Raw genomic sequence first — 20,694 nt, 5'->3', positions numbered from 1 at the left:
AAAAATACAAACTCTATGAGACAAATGACCTGGTTCCTTCCATAATTAACAGTTGAAAATTAAAATTAAAAAAAAGAGATGAAGATGTATAGTAGCTAGCTTCCAAGATGACCCCTCCAATTATCTTCAACTCTTGGTATTCATGCTCTGGTAAAGTTTTCTCCCACACTATTTCTGGGTTAGTCTGTATGACCAATAGAATATGACAGATGTGTTGTTATGTCATTGTCAAGCTAGGGCATGGAAAGTACTATGGCTTCCTCTTTGCTCTCTCTCTCAGATCACTCACACTTGGGGAACCCATATATCATGTTGTAGGAGACTCAAAAAGCCCTCCAGAGAGGCTCACATGGTGCAGAAGTAAACTGGAAAGCAGATTCAAGCCCACAGATGACTGCAGCCCTGGACAAAGTCCTGACTGCCACAGACAATGAGACAGAATCATTCAACTGAGCTGCTCCCAAATTCCTGTCACACAGAAACTTTAAGATGATAAGTATTTATAATATTAAGTCACTAAGTTTTGAGGGTAATTTGATGTATAGCAATTGATAACTAAATACAAGACAGATGTCACAGTTTCAAATAGAGACTTAAGAGAATAACAGAAATAAACCGATCTTATTCAGTTCCTGATTCAAAATGGGGGGGCTGGGGAAGTAGTAGATGAAGAAATGTGAACACCAGATATTTTTTAGTAAGGAAATATTTTTCATAATGTATGATAATATTACTTAGTTATGTTAGAAATAATCCTTATATTTTGTGAATACATATAGAATATTTACAGATGAAAAAATGTAATGTCTAGGACTTACTTGAAAATATCCAAGGGTGGGAGTAGATAGAACAAAATTGAACAGGGATTGATCATTTTTGAAGCTAGGTGCTGGGTTTACTATATTACTCTATTTTGTATATATTTTAAAATTTCACAATAAAGAGTAAGGGTTAAAAAGTATTGGCTGATCATCAAGGCTTCACATCAGATGAAGCAATTCCAATTAAACCAGCTAATTAGTAGAGGCAAGTTCTCAGTAGCCATATAATGTTCATCTATGGGTGTCATTGTTTACATATATATATATATATATATATATATATATACACACACACACACATACATACACACACATATATATACACACATATATATATACACACACACATACACACAGATATGTTTATATGTATATAGTGTGTGTGTGTGTATCTTTTTTGGTGTGGCCATGTCATTTTTCCCCAGCTAGACATAAGATAGTAGCTTGGAGATTTTTTTTGTTTATTTATTATTTGGTTTATTTATCATTGAGGCTTTCTTTTCTTTTCTTTTTATTTTTTTTAATATATGAAATTTATTGTCAGATTAGTTTCCATACAACACCCAGTGCTCATCCCAAAAGATGCCCTCTTCAATGCCCATCACTGACCCTCCCCTCCCTCCCACCCCCCCATCAACCCTCAGTTTGTTCTCAGGTTTTAAGAGTCTCTTATGCTTTGGCTCTCTCTCCCACTCTAACCTCTTTTTTTTTCTTCTTCCCCTCCCCCATGGGTTTCTGTTAAGTTTCTCAGGATCCACATAAGAGTGAAAACATATGGTATCTGTCTTTCTCTGCAGAAAGACCTAAGCCTTTTTGTAGGAAAAAGAAATAAATTTAAAGCAAGACATTAAGAAGAAAAAAAAAACATAGGATAACTCATGACACATGAGTCTGAAGGGCGTAAGAAGAGTAAGATGAAGAGTATAGTGTGTGTCTCAAGAAGGGATACTGAAAGAAATTGAGGGAACTTTGAACATAATTTACTGAGATTGAAGGGTGTAGGTTTTAGTTTAAAGGATTGGGGAGAGTAGAGGAAATCTAGAACAACTACCAAGGCATGTGATTCAGTGTACAATGAACAAGGAGACTGCTAAGCAGTAATGAAGATTCAAATAATGCTACAAGAATACTGTATACATAAAAGATGAATATAATATTTTAGATTCTTCCACAAGGAAATGAATTTGCTTTTAGAATTTATTTTGTTGTTATTGTGTGATTTTACTTTTAAGAGGAGAGGACTGAGTAGGAACTGTGCTTCAATTGTAACACAACTAGCAGGGAGATATGATTTCTAAATACTGTATTTCTTATGTTGTATACTTTTTCTCAGGAAGCTTTCCAAATTGATTGAATAATTTATGATTTGCTTTTAATAATCTGCAACAGTTGGGAAATACATAAATATTTCTTCTCTTACTTTGTGAAAGTCCAAAAAAAGCAAGGGTCAACTAACAAAGGCAATATGAAACAGCAAAAACCTCATGTTTGAATAGCAATCACTTAAACATCTGTATCCATGGGCACCTGAGAATAATGCCTCAATAAATGGCTATGGACACTTAGGAGAGGAAGCTTAGATATAATAATATTGCAAAATTTAATAGGACACATAGCTTTAGAGCAATTTCATTTTAAAATAGAAAAACCTAAAATAAGATCTCCACTATCTAGAAACCTCAGAGAATAAGTTGATCTGGATAGCTGAGGGTTTATAAATTTTAAACACCAACGCTTTTTACCTTAGCCATTTATATAGAAATGTTTCACAGATATATTATACGTTTTGTTGCATATATAAAAAGAATCTAGAGAAAATACATCATTGTTGGTTCACACAATTATCATGAACATCAAATATTGGGCTGTGCTCTGAATCCAACAAAGGCATACTTAAGGTGTGTCTGTTTGTTTCTTTTTTAAATAGAGCAGAACTAATCTGTCTTTAAATTTCTTTCTCATTTTAAAAATATTTAAATTGGCCGCCACCACCACCACCACCACTACCACCACTAACACTGCCACTGCCACCACCACTGCTGTGTTCTGGTGTAGAATTTGGAATCCCTGCGTGCGGTTAACAATGAAGCAGAATTCAAACATGCCAGCTTTCCTCAGCAAGCTGTGGACGCTTGTGGAGGAAACCCATACCAACAAATTCTTCACCTGGAGCCAGAATGGCCAAAGTTTTCTGGTTCTGGATGAACAAAGATTTGTAAGAGAAATTCTTCCAAAATATTTCAAGCACAATAACATGGCAAGCTTTGTGAGGCAACTGAATATGTATGGTTTCTGTAAAGTTTTACATATTGGCTCTGGAATTGTAAAGCAGGAAAGAGATGGTCCTGTTGAATTTCAGCATTCTTACTTCAAACAAGGTCAGGATGACTTGTTGCAGAACATTAAAAGCAAGGTTTCATCTTCAAAACCAGAAGAAAATAAGATTTGTCAGGAAGATTTAACAAAAAATGTAAGTAGTGCTCAGAAAGTTCAAATAAAACAGGAAACTATTGAGTCCAGGCTTTCTGAACTAAAAAGTGAGAATGAATCCCTTTGGAAGGAGGTGTCAGAATTATGAGCAAAACATGCACAACAGCAACAAGTTACTTGAAAGATTGTCTAGTTTATTGTTATGTTGCTTCAGAATAACCAACTTGTGAGTTTAAAACGTAAAAGGCCTCTACTTCTAAATACTATGGAGCCCATAAGAAGCCCAAAAGAAGAATGGAGCCCAAAAGAAGAATCTGTTTCAACATATAGTCAAAGAACAAGCTGATAATCACCATCATAAAGTTCCACATAGTAGGACTGAAGGCTTAAAGCCAAGGGAGAGGATTTCAGATGACATCATTATTTATGATATAACTGATGATAATGCAGATGAAGAAAATATCCCAGTTATTCCAGAAACTAATGAGGATGTTATATGTGATCCCTCCAACTGTAGCCAGTACCCTGATATTGTCATTGTTGAAGATGACAATGAAGATGAGTATGCACTTGTTATTCAGAGTGGAGATCAGAATGAACCAGCTAGAGAATCCCTAAGTTCAGGCAGTAATGGCACCAGCCCTCTCATGTCTAGTGCTGTCCAGCTAACTGGCTCACCTAGTCTGACCACAGAAGATCCTGTGACCATGATGGATTCCATTTTAAATGATAACATCGATCTTTTGGGAAAGGTTGAGCTGTTGGATTATCTTGACAGTATTGATTGCAGCTTAGAGGACTTCCAAGCCATGCTGTCAGGAAGACAGTTTACCATAGACCCATATCTCCTGGTTGATTTTGAGAATAAAGGATTAGAAACTACCAAGAACAATGTAGTTCAGCCAGTTTCAGAAGAGGGAAGAAAATCTAAACCGAAAACAGATAAGCAGATTATCCAGTACACTGCCTTTCTACTTCTTGCATTCCTTGATGGGACCCCTGCTTCTACTGTTGAAAAGGGGAGTACAGCATCATCAGAAGTTATGTCCTCTGTACATAAACCCATAGAAGTTGATGAGCTTCTGATAGCAGCCTAGATCCGGAGCCAACCCAAAGTAATCTTGTTCACCTGGAGCCACTGACTGAAGCCAAAGCTAGTGAAGCCACACTGTTTTACTTATGTGAACTTGTTCCTGCAACTCTGGATAGTGATATGCCACTTTTAGATAGTTAAATCCCCAAGAAGTGGACTCTACATGTATATATTCATCAAAATGATTAACTATTTATTTTAAAGTATCATTTGGTACTTTTTTTTGTAAATTGCTTTGTTTTGTTTAGTCAGATACTATGGAATCAAAAGCACCTTTTGCTTTTCTCGCTTACATACTCTTGCAAAGCTTTCAGATGTTACTCAGCTACATAGGTACACAAGATTTAATGCACATTGTTAGTATATCTCTAAATTGGATTCAAATGGCCATTTTTCTCCAGTTATAGTAAATTGGATTTCTTTTTTACATATATGCCCATTAACCCCAGTTAAACTTTTGTTTGTTTTACTTGTTTGATGCTGTTTGCATTGAGTGTAAGTCACTAGAACTAATGGTAGAACTCTTAAAGCTTTGTCTGTTCCTGTTACTTTTACTAAATATTTTTCACCTGGCTTATTTTTAAAAACTGGGAAATGAAGTGCCTGTATCTTGTAAAACTTCATTTGTCTCCCTTGTTCACAGAAGTTCATTCACGTTCAACAGGAAAGGCAAAGTATACTTGAGTGTTTGCTGTCAGATATGGCTCCAGCTTCATATACATAGAAAGAAGGGAATGGGATGGCATCAACTCCATCCATCTTGTTGGAGTAGTTTTAAGTAAAATTTTCTGATTTGTTTGTGTTTTTTTGAACCATACTATTTAGTAAAATAAATATAATGAATGTCGTATACAAAAATATTTAAATTATTATTTGATTTATTCTGATGATATAATCATGAAAAGTTGGAAGAAAGTAAAAACTACCCATAGTACTGTGATACAGTTACAAGGACTTAATATTTTGTTTTATATCATTCTGATTTTTTCAGCAACTGTATACATATATTTTACTGAGCTGAGATCAATTGTGACTAGTTTTGAATCTTGTGCTTTTGCTTTGTAAGATGTTATCTGCTTTGATAATCAGTTCATCTAATCCAATGGAGTCAGCATATTAGATATCACTTTTTATTGCTGTGAGTGAGTCTTAACATACTCACACCTTCAGTATTTTCTAGGAGTGAAAAAAAGGCCAGAAAACCAGGATGGCAGCAGAGTAGGAGGATCCTAGGCTTGTCTCCTCCCATGAACACAACTAGATAACTATCAGATCATGCTAAATAACTCAGAAATCAGCCTGAACACTGACAGAACAAACTTCACAACTAAAGGTGTTAGGCAGTTAGTTAGGCATGAGTAAGGAGGAACAAAGGCCAGATTCTGGTCACACACTGGGAGACACCCCCCCCCCACCAGGGTTAACAGCCACTCCCTCAGAGCCACTTTTAAGGGCTAACAGAACAGGAAAGGGGTAGCCACAGAGCTAGATCAAAAGCCACAGGGGACTTCCAAGAACAGAGCATGTGAACAAAAGGTGCCACTTGCCCTTCAGGTCACAGCAAAAGCTCATTAGAAATTCATAAATATACAATACATAAAAACATATGATATATCATGGGTAGGTGCATGTACAGAAGCCAAAATGTTATACAACTGATAGCTGTCAATCAAAGATGTCAATAGAAGCCAAATATACACGTATACAAAGCTGGCTTAAAAAGATACAGCTGGAGCTTCTCCGTCCCATTGCCAGTCATGCTCTGGCATTTGCTCACTTTGCTCTTGAAAGTGTACCATACTTATCTCCTCAATAAATTCTGGTCTCAGGTCTCCAATTCTTTGATGCATCATGGTCAAGAACCAAGTGACTTGGTGACAAAGGGAGAGAAGAGGCAACATTGAAGAAGTAGTGCATACATAACTGGCTTTTCTGACATAAAGAAGCAGCCAGAGGTTTAGACAAAATGCAAAGATGGAAGTGAAAGAACAAGATAAGGCCATGGCCAGAGATCTAAGTGAAACAGATATAAGTAACATGCCTGATGGAGAATTTAAAGCAACAATATAAGAATGCTTACTGAGCTTGAGAGAAGAATAGAAGACATCAGGGAGACCATTAGCACAGAGATAAAAGAGTTAAAAAAAAGAATCAACCAGAGGAGAATAATGCAATAAATGAGATTGGAAAGAGGCTTAATGCAATGACAGGAGGCTAGAGGAAGGAGACAAATGAATTAGTGACCTAAAAGATGAAATAATAGAAATTAATGAAACTAAACAAAAGAGAGAAAGAAGAACTATGCAACAGGAGGACAGACTTATGGAACTTATGTGACTCCATCACATGTAAAAACTTTCATATTACAGGAGTCCCAGAAGAAGAAGAAAAGAGAAAAGGGGGAACAAAGTTTATTTAAAGAAATAATAGCTGAAAACTTCCCTAATCTGGGGAAGGAAACAGACATCAAGATACAGGAGGCACAGAGAACTCCCATTAAAATCAACAACAGCAGACTAACGCCAAGACATATTATAATCAAATTTGAAAAATATAGGGGCACCTGGGTGGCTTGGTCAGTTAAGTTTCTGACCCTTGATTTTGGCTCAGGTAATGATCTCGTGGTTTGTGAGTTCAAATCCCGCATTGGGCTCCGTGCTGAGGGCACAGAGCCTACTTGCAATTCTCGCTTTCTCTCCATGCCACCCGCCCTCCCCACACGTGCTTTTTCTATCTCAAAATAAATTAATAAATATTTTAAAAACCTAAAAAAATAAATTTGCAAAATATACTGATAAACAAAAAATCTTAAAAGCAGCAAGACAAGAGAGGTCCCTAACTTACAAGGGAAGACCCATAAGGCTAGCTGCAGATCTCTCCACAGAAACTTGGCAAGACAGAGGGGAGTGGCATCATTTATTCAAAGTGCTGAATGGGAAATATATGCACCCAAGAATACTCTATCCAGCAAGGCTATTATTCAGAACAGAAGGAGAGATAAAGAGTTTCCCAATCAAAAATTAAAGGAGTTCATGATTACTAAGCCAGCTTTGCAAGAAATATTAAAGGGGACTCTTTGCATGCAAAGGAGAGACCAAAAGTGATAAGAAAGAAAGTATCAGAGAAAATTTCCAGCAACAATGACAAAACAACTAATAAAATGGCAAGAAATACATATCTACCAATAATTACTCTGAATGTAAATGACTAAACATTCTAATCAAAAGACATAGGCTATCAGAATGGATTAAAAAAAAACAAGACCCATGTATATGCTGTCTATAAGATAATTCTTTTAGACCTAAAGACATCTGCAGATTGAAACTGAGGGGATGGAGAAATATTTATCACACAAATGGATGTCAAAAGAAAGCCAGAGTATCAATACTTATATCATACAAACTAGACTTGAAAACGATTGTAACAAGAGATGCAGAAGGGCACAATATGATAATAAAGGGGTCTACCTGACAAGAAGATATAATAATTGTAACTCTATGTACTCAATATGGGAGCACCCAAATATATAAAACAATTAATAACAAACATAAAGTAACTCATTGATAATAATACAATGATAGTAGGGGATTTTAACACCCCACTTACATCAATAGACAGATCATCTAAATAGAAAATCAACAAGGAAACAATGGCTTTGAATGACATACTGAACTAGAAGGACTTAACAGATATTTTCAAAACATTCCATCCTAACAGCAGAATACACATTCATTTCAAGTGCATGTTGGACATTATCCAGAATAGATCACATATTAGGTCACAAAACAGCCCTCAACAAATACAAAAAGACTGAAATCATACCATGCACCTTTTCTGATGACAATGCTGTGAAATCAGAAGTCAACCACAGGAAAAATTCAGAAAGACCACAAATACATGGAAGTTAAACAACATGCTACTGAACAATGAATGGATCAACCAGGAAATCATGGAAACAAATTGAATCAAGAACATAATAGTACAAAATCTTTGGGATGCAACAAAAGTGGTCCTAGGAGGGGAGTATATAGCCATATAGGCCTACCTCAAGAAGTAAGAAAAATCTCAAATAAACAACCTAACTCTACACCTAAAGGAGCTACACAAAGAACAACAAATGAAGCCTAAAGCCAGTGGAAGGAAGGAAATAATAGGGACAAGAGAAGAAATAAATGATGTAGAAACTAAAATATACAATAGAACAGATCAATGAAAGTAGGAGCTGTTTCTTTGAAAAAAAAATTGATAAACCTCTAGCCAGACTTACCAAAAAGTAAAGAGAAAGGACCCTTGATTTCAGCTCAGGTCATCGTCTCATGGTTGTGAAATCGAGTTCCACGTCAGGCTCTGCACTGAGCATGAAGGCTGCTTAGGATTCTCTCCCTCCCTCTCCCTCTAGCCCTCTCCTGCTTGCATGCTCTCTCTCTCTCTTTCTCTCTTTCTCTCTTTCCCTCTCTCAAAAAATGAAAATGAATTTTAAAAAATTAAGAAAATAATAATAATTTTAAAAAGGAAAAGAAAAGAAAAGCACAGGTATCAGAAGTCTAGACTTCAAGTTATATTACAATGCTATTGTGATCAAAACAGTATGGCACTGGCATAAAAACAGACACACAGATCAATAAAACAGCATGGAAAACTCATAAATGAGTTTTATGGTCAATCAACCTCTGGCAAAGCAGGAAAGAATTTCCAATGGGAACAAATTGTGTTGGGAAAACTGGGCAGCTACATGCAAAAGAATGAAACTGGGCTACTTTTTTACACCATACACAAAAATAAATTCAAAATGGATTAAAGACCTAAGTGTGAGACCTAAAACCATAAAAATCCTAGAAGAGAACAGAGGGAGTAACTTCTTTGACATTGGCTGTTGCAACTTTTTTCTCACTATGTCTCCTGAGGCAAGGAAGACAAAAGTAAAAATAAACTATTGGGACTTCATCAAAATAAACATCTTCTGCACAGTGAAGGGAATGGTCAACAAAACTCAAAGGCAACCTACAGAGTGGCAGAAGATATTTGCAAATGACATACCTGTAAAGGGTTAATATCCAAAATATATAAAGAACTTATACAACTCAATACCACAAAAATGAACAATCCAATTAAAATATAGGCAGAAGGCATGAATAGACATTTTTCCAAAGAAGGCATACAGATGGCTGACAAACACATGAAAAGATGATCAGCATCACTCATCAGGGAAATACAAATCCAAAGTACAATGAGGTAGCACCTCACACCCATCAGAATGGCCAAAATTAACAACACAAGAAAAACCAGGTGTTGGTGAGGATGTGGTAAAAAGTGAACCCTCCTGCAGTGTTGGCGGGAATGCAAACTGGTGCAGACACTGTGGAAAACAGTATAGAGGTTCCTCAGAAAGTTAAAAACAGAACTATCCTATGGTCCAGCAATTGCACCCTATTAGGTATTTACCCAAAGAATACAAAAACAGTAATTCAAAGGGATACATGCACCCTGATGTTTCATAGCAGCATTATCTACAATAGTCAAAGTATGGAAACAGCCCAAGAATACATTGACTAATGAATGGATAAAGAAGAGGTTTTATAGATAGATAGATAGATAGATAGATACATACATACATACATACATACATACATACACACATACATAGACAGACAATGGAACATTACTCAGCCATAAAAAAAGAAAGAAATCTTGCCATTTGGAAAGACATGGTTGGAGCTAAAGAGTTATTATGCTAAATGAAATAAGTCAGTCAGAGAAAGATAAATACCATATGATTTCATTCATATGTGGAATTTAAGAAACAAAACCAATGATCATAGAGGAAAAAAGGAGAGAGGCAAACCAAGAAAAGAACTCTTAACTATAGAGAAGAAACTAATGGTTACCAGAGGGTAGGTAGATTGGGTATGGGTTATATAAATGATTGGAATTAAGGAGTACACTTGTGAAGAGCACCAGGTATTACATGAAGTGTTGAATCACTATATTGGACAGCTGAAACTAATATTACACTGTATGGTAACTAACTGGAATTTAAAAAAAAAAAAACTAAGAAATAAAGAAAAGCTTACCCAAGAAAATGTAACATTTCTCATATTATAGATGTGGCCTCAGAAAAAAATACGTCTCAGGTTTAACTGTGATTGCTAGGGTACAGGCAGTATTTCCACTGCTTTGTAAATTTGCATTAGTAGAGCATTTAATTTCATTATAATTATTTAGAACCTGAAGTATGGGGACGTGAAAGTTTAAAATAAGATTTGTTCTAATTGTTTCATTTAGAAAATATTAAATTTACTAAATATTGAAATAATGTGATTGGCAATGTAACTGGAAGTTCAATATACTATTAATTAAACACCTCATTAATTTTGGCTTACATTTTAATTGTTCATTACCTTAATCAATTATAGACATAAATGAAACTGATAACATTTTACCTATTTTCATAATAATGACCAAACAATCATAAAACTATTCTGGCATCATATCTTCTTAACTACCTTGTTACTACTCAAATTTTACCCAAAAGCCCCAGTTTCTGGGATGAATACTAGAAGATCTGTACATCTAAAACAATGCTTTTCTTTTCAATATAATAATAGTTTTATAGCTGTGTGCCTTATTTCCTCACAGCCTTAAAAGTATTCAAGAGGATTAGGTAGGTATAAGTTGGATCATAGAACCTTTGCAGCTACAGTAAAAAATTTGGATTTTCCTAGAAGTAATGGGAAGCCACTGACATAAGTAGCATTGATTTAATATAGTAATGATAATTTGAAACACTTTAAAGCTTTGTTCAAGTTTTAAATGAATAAATTTGTAAAGTTTCAAAAGATTTTTACACCTACTATCTCATTTTATCTTCACAGTCACAGTAGGAAATAAGCAAGTATTCTCATTTGTGATTAACTCATAGATTTACTTATTTAAGTATGGAAAATGTGCTATCAATATGAAGATTCCCCACATTTCAATGTCAAAACTTTCTCTTTTTTGGAGGGTTGGATGAGTTAGCAATGTTAGATTTTCTGAGAGGCTATACTTTTTTTTTTAAATCACAAATTTCCCCTTTTTACTTCAAAAACAAACAAAAAAAGGTAAACCATTAAGTAGAAGGCTTATGCAGTGACTTAAAGCTGTTGCTCAAAATGGGTAGTACATTTTGGGATGCCTGGGTGGCTCAGTTGGTTAAGCATCTGACTCATGATTTCAGCTCAGGTCATGATGTCACAGTCATGGGATTGAGCCCCATATCAAGCTCTGTTCTGATGGTGAGGAATCTGATTGGGATTCTTTCTCTCCCTCTCTCTCTCTGCACCTCCCCTGTTCTCTCTCTCTCAAAATAAATAAACGTTAAAAAAATGGGTAGTACATCTTAATGACAGGTGCTAATCTCATTAATATTCTGTACTACTACAGAAAAGCACAGCGTAGAGATATAGTAATAAAAGATACAAGCTGTAATTATAGTACTTCAGTAAACTATGGAACATAAGAGTTCGTAGATGGGAAGAGAAGAGACAATGCAGTTGAAGGGATCAGGGCAGAAGTAGTACAGAGGTGGGGGCTGAAGAATGAGAATCTCATATGTAAAAGAGCCAAAGTAGAGACTGGAAAATATCCTAGAATGGCAGCTAGTTCTTACCAGATACCAAAAGAACTACATGCATATACGTATACATACAATACAGTTCATTTTACCAAGTCTAGTTTTCAAAGAGACTTTTATAATTAAAAGTTATCCTCCAACCTCCACATACTTTAAAAGAAACAAAACAAGTTTACAGTTCTAAAGCCATAGTTAAGGGTGTTGTGGGTTAAAAACTGTATGTATACTAATTCACAGTACATACAGATGTCCATTGTATTTGAACCATTGTAAAAACTGAGCTGTATAACATGATTTTATAATATCTTAGAGGATTTTTTATCTTTTGATATCCATGTGCAACTTCTATTCACATTAAAACAGATTTGTGCTCACCAATAGATGGAGCTATACATATATAGGCAATATCGAATTTGAAGAATAACACAAAACACTTTTTTGTGCCATGGCACTCAAGAAAGTTGAACTGATGTTTGCACAATGCATAACAATCACTTGATCCACATACACAAAAAAAAGCAGCTGCTTTATAGGCTTAATCATGCTACATAATGCTGAGGATAGAACATGATAAATACCATGGCCAATTGAAACTGCATAAGCAATTTTAGCAAGTACAATGTAAGACATACAGCATCACTCAATGCCAACTATTTTCACAAGTAATGGTGAGAGGTGCTAACCCAGGGCATAATGGGCCCCTCTAAAGAGCATCATGGGGGAATTCATTCAGATATTGGTCCTCTCATCCTTTGTTCCTCTAACTACAGCCTTCACTCCATGCTTGTCCTTTGAGTGGGGATTTAGTTAGATGAAATTCTTTCAGATTACAGTGGGAATTGTTTTGTTAAAAGCCTGGTAGCCAATTGAAAATACTACTTTCTCCAACCCCTCCCCAACAATCTTCCTTTTGAATGACCATCAGTTGTTTCACAAGATAAAATACATTTATATTGTGTAAAGTTGTTTACCTGGTAGTTAGCCAGGAAATATTATTTATATTACTTTAATTACAAAAATCATAAAATAAAATGCATATGCAATAAAAAAGATTATGCAACAAATACTTATTTTCAAATTGCCTTGGTATTGTTTATGGAATGGTTTGGCCTAAAGCAATTATTAAAACCAAATTTGAATGCTATTATAAATAGGTATAAGCTTTCCTTACATAACCCATATTTATATTATCAATAAAAGCTGAGACTTAAAGCTTGCAGTAATAACTTTGTGGAGGAAGCAGGGCAAATTTATTATCTGTGATCCCTTCTTTATCTCTCCCTATTATATCTGGGATAACTCTGTAGTACTTAGGTTATATGACTAAATCTTATTAGTGGAGGGTTTTTCTATTTTAAGCACAAATCTGGCATTTAAAAATTCCAAAGTAAAAAATTAACATAGAAAATGTCAGGAAATTAAGCAAATTAAGAGATACTGTTAATAGCATGCAGTGCTGTCAAAGGACTAATAACCCCAGTTAAATAGTGTCAGGAATGAGTAGATTTTTGAAAAGTAGATACTAAAGTAAGAGAGACAGTTAATGTCAAAGCATAAAAGATATTTAAAGCACAATAGCTATTATATTGAGCCATCAGTCCTTTGATTATTATTTTATCATTTGTACAGTTGACACAGCTGGGTACAAATAGCAGTAAAAATATATGAGGTTTTTAAATTATAAGCTAGCACCAGTGCTAATCACGAAGCATAACCAGTGCAAGTATAATTAAGATTAATTTCCAAATTAATGCATTTATATGTTTCAAAATTAGCTTCTTTAGGAAAATAAAAATGATAAAAAGTGTCAATGATATATAATCTTTTCAAAGCAGGCTTATTTTTTTTTTATTTTAAAACTTTATTTTTCCTTCCATGAATGCTTAAGAAGAAGGTAGTCCATAATATAAATTATTCATGCAAAGTCTGTTTTAATTAGCCAAAGAAGAGTCATAAACATGAGAAAAAAGAATTTTTTAACTTTGTTACTTTAGAAGGAGAAACATTTATACCACAACAAAATATTAGTTCCCTTGTTCTTCTGATGCAGAATCCTGACATTATTAAAGGAGTTAGAAGAGTAGAACCCTTTGGGGTACATATTAAATTTCTTGCTTGAATAATGAAGATGTAGTTATGTGCAATCTAAAATTAATTTAAAGCTAGTGAAAAGAAGTAATATTGTACTATCTCTTTTTGTTCTCTCCTATTCAAATTTAACAAGTGGTGGCCACTTTCAGGAGGACAGCATGCACAAAAGATTCAAATTAGATGTCAAAGTTGAATAAGCCAAGTTTTCTTTCTTCTATTATTTGAATGAGATTTAACTAATTTGCTCAATAACCTATTTTTTGGGGAAAGTTATCATCCTCACTTTGGCAGCACATACACTAAAACTGGAAAAATACAGAGAAGACTAACATGGCCCCTGCACAAGGATGACACACAAATTCGAGAAACTTATTTTCTTCTCAGTAAAACTTAGAGTTCTATAGAATGAACTTCAAAAGCAGTGACCATTTCATAAACTGTGCTATTCAGATTGAAAACAAATAAGATGGGAAATGAAAGTGGAAGAATTACATAAAAGAAATGTGTTAGGGGGAGGGGACTAAACAAGGCAACCTTCAGCAAAGTCCTTTCACTCTCTGTTCCAAATGCAAGTCAAATAAGACCTTTTCATGTGAAGCGATGTAGTCCTATGACCAAAGTATCATGAAAAATGTATCAGTGGCTTGTTCTCATTTTAGCTGCATTTTTGACATCTTATGGCCTGTAGAGATACTCTTTGTATCACATACACAAGTAACAAATGCACTGTGTGTCATCTTTAAAGATCATGTTACTGGGACTGTATTCATACAGCCCTTTTTTGGGGGTTGTTTTCCTGATAGGAACGATTGATTTGTAATTATTCATTTATACTCTCTTGTCCACTCCTCATTATTCCTACAAGCTGCAGAGTCAACCATAGTGAAATAAGTTAACAAAGAAACAATGACTTTAGAAAACATGATGGAAACATTCACATCATTTAGAGAAAAATCCCAGGAATAAAAGAGCTCGGGTCTACCTTAAAGCAGGAACTTCCCTGCAGAGAGAAATGGGAAGAAACAAAGGCACATGCTACTGCAGCTGCATAATTTCTGAAGTAGGACACTCAGAAAAGGCCACAAGCTATTCATGTTTCTAGAAACATTATGTTAATTCCTCTGCAAATGATTTAGCAGCTTAGTGGAAAGAAGTAGCACATGGAGGAAAAAAAAACCCACAACAATCATGAAATAAGAGCATTGCACAGACATTTGCTTAAACTAATATTATAAAGAAAATATTTCAGAAATTGTTGCCTCTAATAATCTCATACCCTAAGGCTAGAATAAAAGGTCATAGCTAATTGGTACAAAAGCAGGTTTGGTCACACAGGAAGTAAAATTCTGTGATTAATCCTACCCAACCACCGTTCTTTCTACCTTCAATTATGCCAGGACATGTACCACCTGTTATAGAACCAGAAAAGAAGCTGAAAGAAGCCATACTTCAATATCCAGCTTTGGGGCACCTGGGTGGCTCAGTCGTTGAGCTTCTGACTTCAGCTCAGGTCATGATCTCACGGTTTGTGAGTTAGAGCCCTATCTCAGGCTTGCTGCTGTCAGCACAGAACCATCTTTGGATCTTCTGTGCCCCTCTCTCTCTGCCCTTTCCCTGCTTGCGCTCTCTCTCAAAAATAAATAAATCTTTGAAAGAAAAAAAAAACGAGCTTCTTTCCCACTTTAACAAAACTTGCCATATTTAACTTTTATAGTCAAATCATCTAGGAAAACAAAACCTATTTGATTGTCAAGAATTGAATTTAAGTCATTTAAAAAGTTATCTATAATGCATAATAAAAATGCTTTCACAAGACTTGATTAAAAATCATGATTGATAAAAGATGCTATTTTCTAAGGGCTATGCTTTGGTTTAAATAAACAGATAAATTCACACAGAGTCACTTTTACTGGAGTTAGCCTCCAAGTTAAACAAAAAGTGAATGAACAGAGTTTCATGTTTTCAAAACATTAGAGAAAAATTAGCATATCAATGCAAGACAAGTATTTTTTAAAAATATTTTGGTGTACATGTCTTAAGAATAGAGATTTCTCCTTAGAGTGGAACATAATTAAAACCTATTTCAGTAAAATCTAGTATATTATTTGAATGAATTTGGAGAGATAAAAAAGTTTTTAAAGTACTAAACCTGCCAAACTACTCTACTTATTGAAGTATCCAACTCTCCTCTTTATTGAACATGTTTATACCTGTCAAGCTGTAATTAATTATCCATTGTGGTCTGAGGAATTTTTATGAAAAGGTATTTTTCTCTTTAGGTTTTTTTTTTTTTTTCAGAGTATATACATTCTGAGAGCCAAAAAAAAAAAAAAAACATGTAGTCATTTCACAACTGTTTATACTAACTGATGAAATAATTTATAGCTATACAAAAGGTTTACCATTTGTTTGATGCTTTACTCACTACCAGGAGCACTTATAAATTCTAGCAGTGATGATATCATAATTCCAAAAAGTCTAGGAACCAAGAGTCCATCTAGGAACTTTTCTCGGTCCCTTTGAAATGTCCTTCAATGACCCCTCTCTGACATCAAGACCTAAACAATTTTGCATAAAGTAAGAAAGGATTTATTTGGAACAGTTAAATATTGTCAGTCCTGTTTGTTTTCCCACAAGAGACAGAATGCTCAGACTTAAGTAAGACAGACTTCAAATAATGCTGACACAATTATATTTCCTCATTTTTTCTACCAGTTTTTATTCCCCACAATTAATGTGTGGAATATCAGATTGGGGCAATGGTGGTGGGAAACAAAGATAAAACACAATTATTTTGAAGCAACAGAAGGGAAGTAAGGAAAGTGGTGTACAAAGGGTCCCCGGACCACAAAGCACAGTAACTAGGAAAAAAAGTTAAGAAACTGGAAGCATAAGGATAATCTATAATGCATAGAATCTGTGTGGGCAGCATTCAACTTGACCATAATTATTTTTTCAGTGCTTTTCATCTTCCTCTGCCAGGAAGTTCTAAATGAACAAATGCAAGTGATCAATACTATTTGTGGCAAGGGAAAAAAAAAATATTCAAATTGCAAGATGTGATGTTTTTCTTCCCATTTGTCTTTTTTAATTTAATTTAATTTTATTTTATTTTACTTTATTTTATTTTATTATTTTAAAGATAACACATGTGAAGGGGGGAGAGGGGCAGAAGGGGAGAGAGAGAATCTTAAGCAGGCTTCATGCTCAGCATGGAACTCAATGTGGGGCTTGATACCATGACCCTGGGAGTCTAAGTGAAGCTGAAATCAAGATTTGTACACTTAACCAACTGAACCACCCAGGTGCTCCCCCAATTTGTCTTTTCTAATCTGATCCCACTAGAATTAAACATTGAAAACATCCACTAATAATTTCCTAGAAACTTATTATGGTGGTTATTTCTAAATTTATTTTCTATATTGGATTATTATCTCAGTCACTAAAGATGGTCATCCTCTTGGTGCCTTCATGTTGTGGGTTTTTATGACTATTAACTGAACTTGTTTTAATGTTCTCTATAAGTGCATGAGAGTTCATTTAAATTTGGACCATAAAATGAAAACTATACATTAGAAAAATTCTTTCAAGAGAACTTTTTCTTTTCAATTCCAGCATGTTTCTTTGATTCCATCTATCTGTTGATGACAATAAAATGAAATCCACAATTATGTACAAAACATAGTCAATTTTCATTATCTCTGCCACTTATAGTAGTACTGATATAGGCAACTGAAATGATGTCACAAATATAACTAAAATAAACATTGGGTTATCCACATGAAGTCAAACTGCTTATCCCTCTTGATACAAACTCCCCTTCATAGGTTGTTCCAAATATTTAAAGATCATCAGTTCATTAACAAACATGATAGACATGTACACCCTTGATCAATAGTGATATGGCTGCTAAAAATATAAGTTATTATAAATTTGCAATAAAGATGAAATCCATACATAATAGTATTAACTTTCTAAACAACGGTATGAAAATGATTGTTTTTGTGTTTTTTTCATTTCTTTGTGTCTGGGACATACATTGACTTTCTGAAACCACTGCAAAGTAGTGAATAATGTATGAAAAAAAAATCCCTGTTCATTGCCCACAGAGTACTGTTTTGCTTGCTGTATACTGCATCTATGTGAGACAAACAATAGAACAGACCAAGAACCCTAGAAATCTCAAGCTAAAACCTTCCCAAGTGGAAAGGGAAAATATCACCCTGGATTCTAGAAGTCCCTCAAATAAACAGTTCAAATCCTTAAAATACTCATATATACTAGATAAAAACCCTTAAACTTCAGAAAGATCTGTTCTGAGTAAATCTGTGAGAAATCTGGGAAAGCTATTAATTACTTACTGCTATGCTAAAGAGATTCACTAACTCCTGTCTACTTCTCCTGTTCTATAGAGCATATTTGCAGATTAATGAGAAGATATGTAAAACTTAAACAAAACGTTCTATTTTTCCTATATTTCCTCTGGTAGTATTAAGAATTTTGTCCTTTAAGCATTAGGAGTAAAACAAATTGCGACTTGAAAATGACAAAAAAGGTGGCATTCAAATGTAAGCACGAGGGATGTAAGAGTAATGACATATAATAATATTTTGTTTTTTATATAAACTCAGAATTTTTCTTTACTTGTCAAGCCTAAACATTACTAGTAGAAAGGTCATATGAAGGTAACATAGCCAGGACATTTAAGTTTGCCTATAAAATAAACTCAGCTTTAATGGAATTCCATTTACAGTGATGTAGAATGAAATTTCTATTTCTTTCATCCCCAAAATTTCAAACTTCAGAGATAGCTTCAGGTATAATATATTGAAAGGATTTAATGCAGATTTCTAATCTTTTTTGATAATTGTGAAGTTTTCAACAAATAGTTATCAAGAGTATATATTATACTGAGTAATGTGCTAGGTGGTAAAAATACATCATAATCTTTTAATAGTGAAACACAGTTATAAGCTTTGTAGTATCTTAACACTTTGCATCATCTATATCTTTAAGAGGGTAGACTTTGAGTGTAACCTTACATGGTTTTCTGGAATAGGTGAAACGCTATATTAGGTTCAAAATCTCTGGGCCCATGTTTTTGCAAATGCAAACAATACCAATGGGTAATAATAAAAAAAAAAAACAAACCCTGAATCTCAAGAGAGTCCTATGGAGTTTAAGATACTCACTGCTCTTTTCCTTTCTTCTTTTACCTTCTATTTCTCTCATTTTAAAGGACACAAGGAAAGGAACTTCCAGGAGTAAGATTCAAATTAAATCTGAAGGTGTCCTCAGGTCTAAAATGAGTCTCTTATAGACAGAAAATAGATGGGTCTTGTTTTTTTTATCCATTCTGATACCCTATGTCTTTTGGTTGGAGCATGTAGTCCATTTACATTCAGTATTATTATAGAAAGATATGGGTTTAGAGTCATTGTGATGTCTGTAGGTTTCACGCTTGTAGTGATGTCTCTGGTACTTTGTGGTCCTTGCAACATTTCACTCACAGAATCCCCCTTAGGATCTCTTGTTGGGCTGGTTTAGTGGTGATGAATTCCTTCAGTTTTTGTTTGTTTGGGAAGACCTTTATCTCTCCTTCTATTCTGAATGACAGACTTGCTGGATAAAGGATTCTCGGCTGCATATTTTTTCTATTCACCACATTGAAGATTTCCTGCCATTCCTTTCTGGCCTGCCAAGTTTCAGTAGATACATCTGCCAGTAGTCTCACGGGTCTCCCCTTGTAAGTTAGAGCCTGTTTATCCCTAGCTGCTTTCAGAATTCTCTCTTTATCCTTGTATTTTGCCAGTTTCAGTATGATATGTCATGCAGAAGATCGAGAGTGTTATGCTAAGTGAAATAGGTCATACAGATAAAGACAGATACCATATGTTTTCACTCTTATGTGGATCCTGAGAAACTTAACAGAAGACCATGGGGAGGGGAAGGAAAAAAAAAGGTTAGAGAGGGAGGGAGCCAAAACATAAGAGACTCTTAAAAACTGAGACAAACTGAGGGTTTATGGGGGGTGGGAGGGAGTGGAGGGTGGGTGATGGGTATTAAGGAGGGCACCTGTTGGGACGAGCACTGGGTGTTGTATGGAAACCAATTTGACAATAAATTTCATATATAAAATAAATAAACAAACAAACAAATAAATAAAAAGATTCAAATTAAAATACACAAGAGAGGTGTGTTCAAATGTTTCACAAAAATTAAAAGATGGGTGGAAGTACATTCATTTCCAGGTGAATCTAGCTACCTTTGGCCACTGTAGCAGCAGATGGAATTTAGCTGGAGAGGAAAGAGAGTTTACAAATTCTTATCCCTGGGGCGCCTGGGTGGCGCAGTCGGTTAAGCGTCCGACTTCAGCCAGGTCACGATCTCGCGGTCCATGAGTTCGAGCCCCGCGTCGGGCTCTGGGCTGATGGCTCAGAGCCTGGAGCCTGTTTCCAATTCTGTGTCTCCCTCTCTCTCTGCCCCTCCCCCGTTCATGCTCTGTCTCTCTCTGTCCCAAAAATAAATAAACGTTGAAAAAAAAAAAAAAAAAACAAATTCTTATCCCTGTTTAGGAAAATACACAATAATATACTACTGAGTCCATATGAGAGAGATAAGCCCATAATCACAACCATCAATTAAAA

At 34.9% G+C, this 20,694-nt stretch overlaps 1 protein-coding gene, 1 non-coding gene and 1 pseudogene across 5 annotated transcripts in view; 2 read left to right on the top strand and 1 right to left on the bottom strand.

Moving 5' to 3' along the window:
- Positions 1-20,694, bottom strand: part of DIAPH2 (diaphanous related formin 2) — a 995,484-nt gene that overhangs the window by 150,393 nt on the left and 824,397 nt on the right. The window lies entirely within an intron of this gene.
- On the top strand, positions 1,550-6,778 carry LOC123594081 (annotated as a pseudogene).
- Positions 14,323-14,429, top strand: LOC123595491. The gene has a single exon (XR_006711194.1). It is a non-coding gene; the product is annotated as a U6 spliceosomal RNA (small nuclear RNA).

This window comes from Leopardus geoffroyi, chromosome X (genome assembly GCF_018350155.1).
Source record: "Leopardus geoffroyi isolate Oge1 chromosome X, O.geoffroyi_Oge1_pat1.0, whole genome shotgun sequence".
Lineage (NCBI taxonomy): Eukaryota > Metazoa > Chordata > Mammalia > Carnivora > Felidae > Leopardus > Leopardus geoffroyi.
The sequence above is the reverse complement of the archived record's forward strand: the minus strand, read 5'-3'. Positions and strand labels throughout refer to the sequence as shown.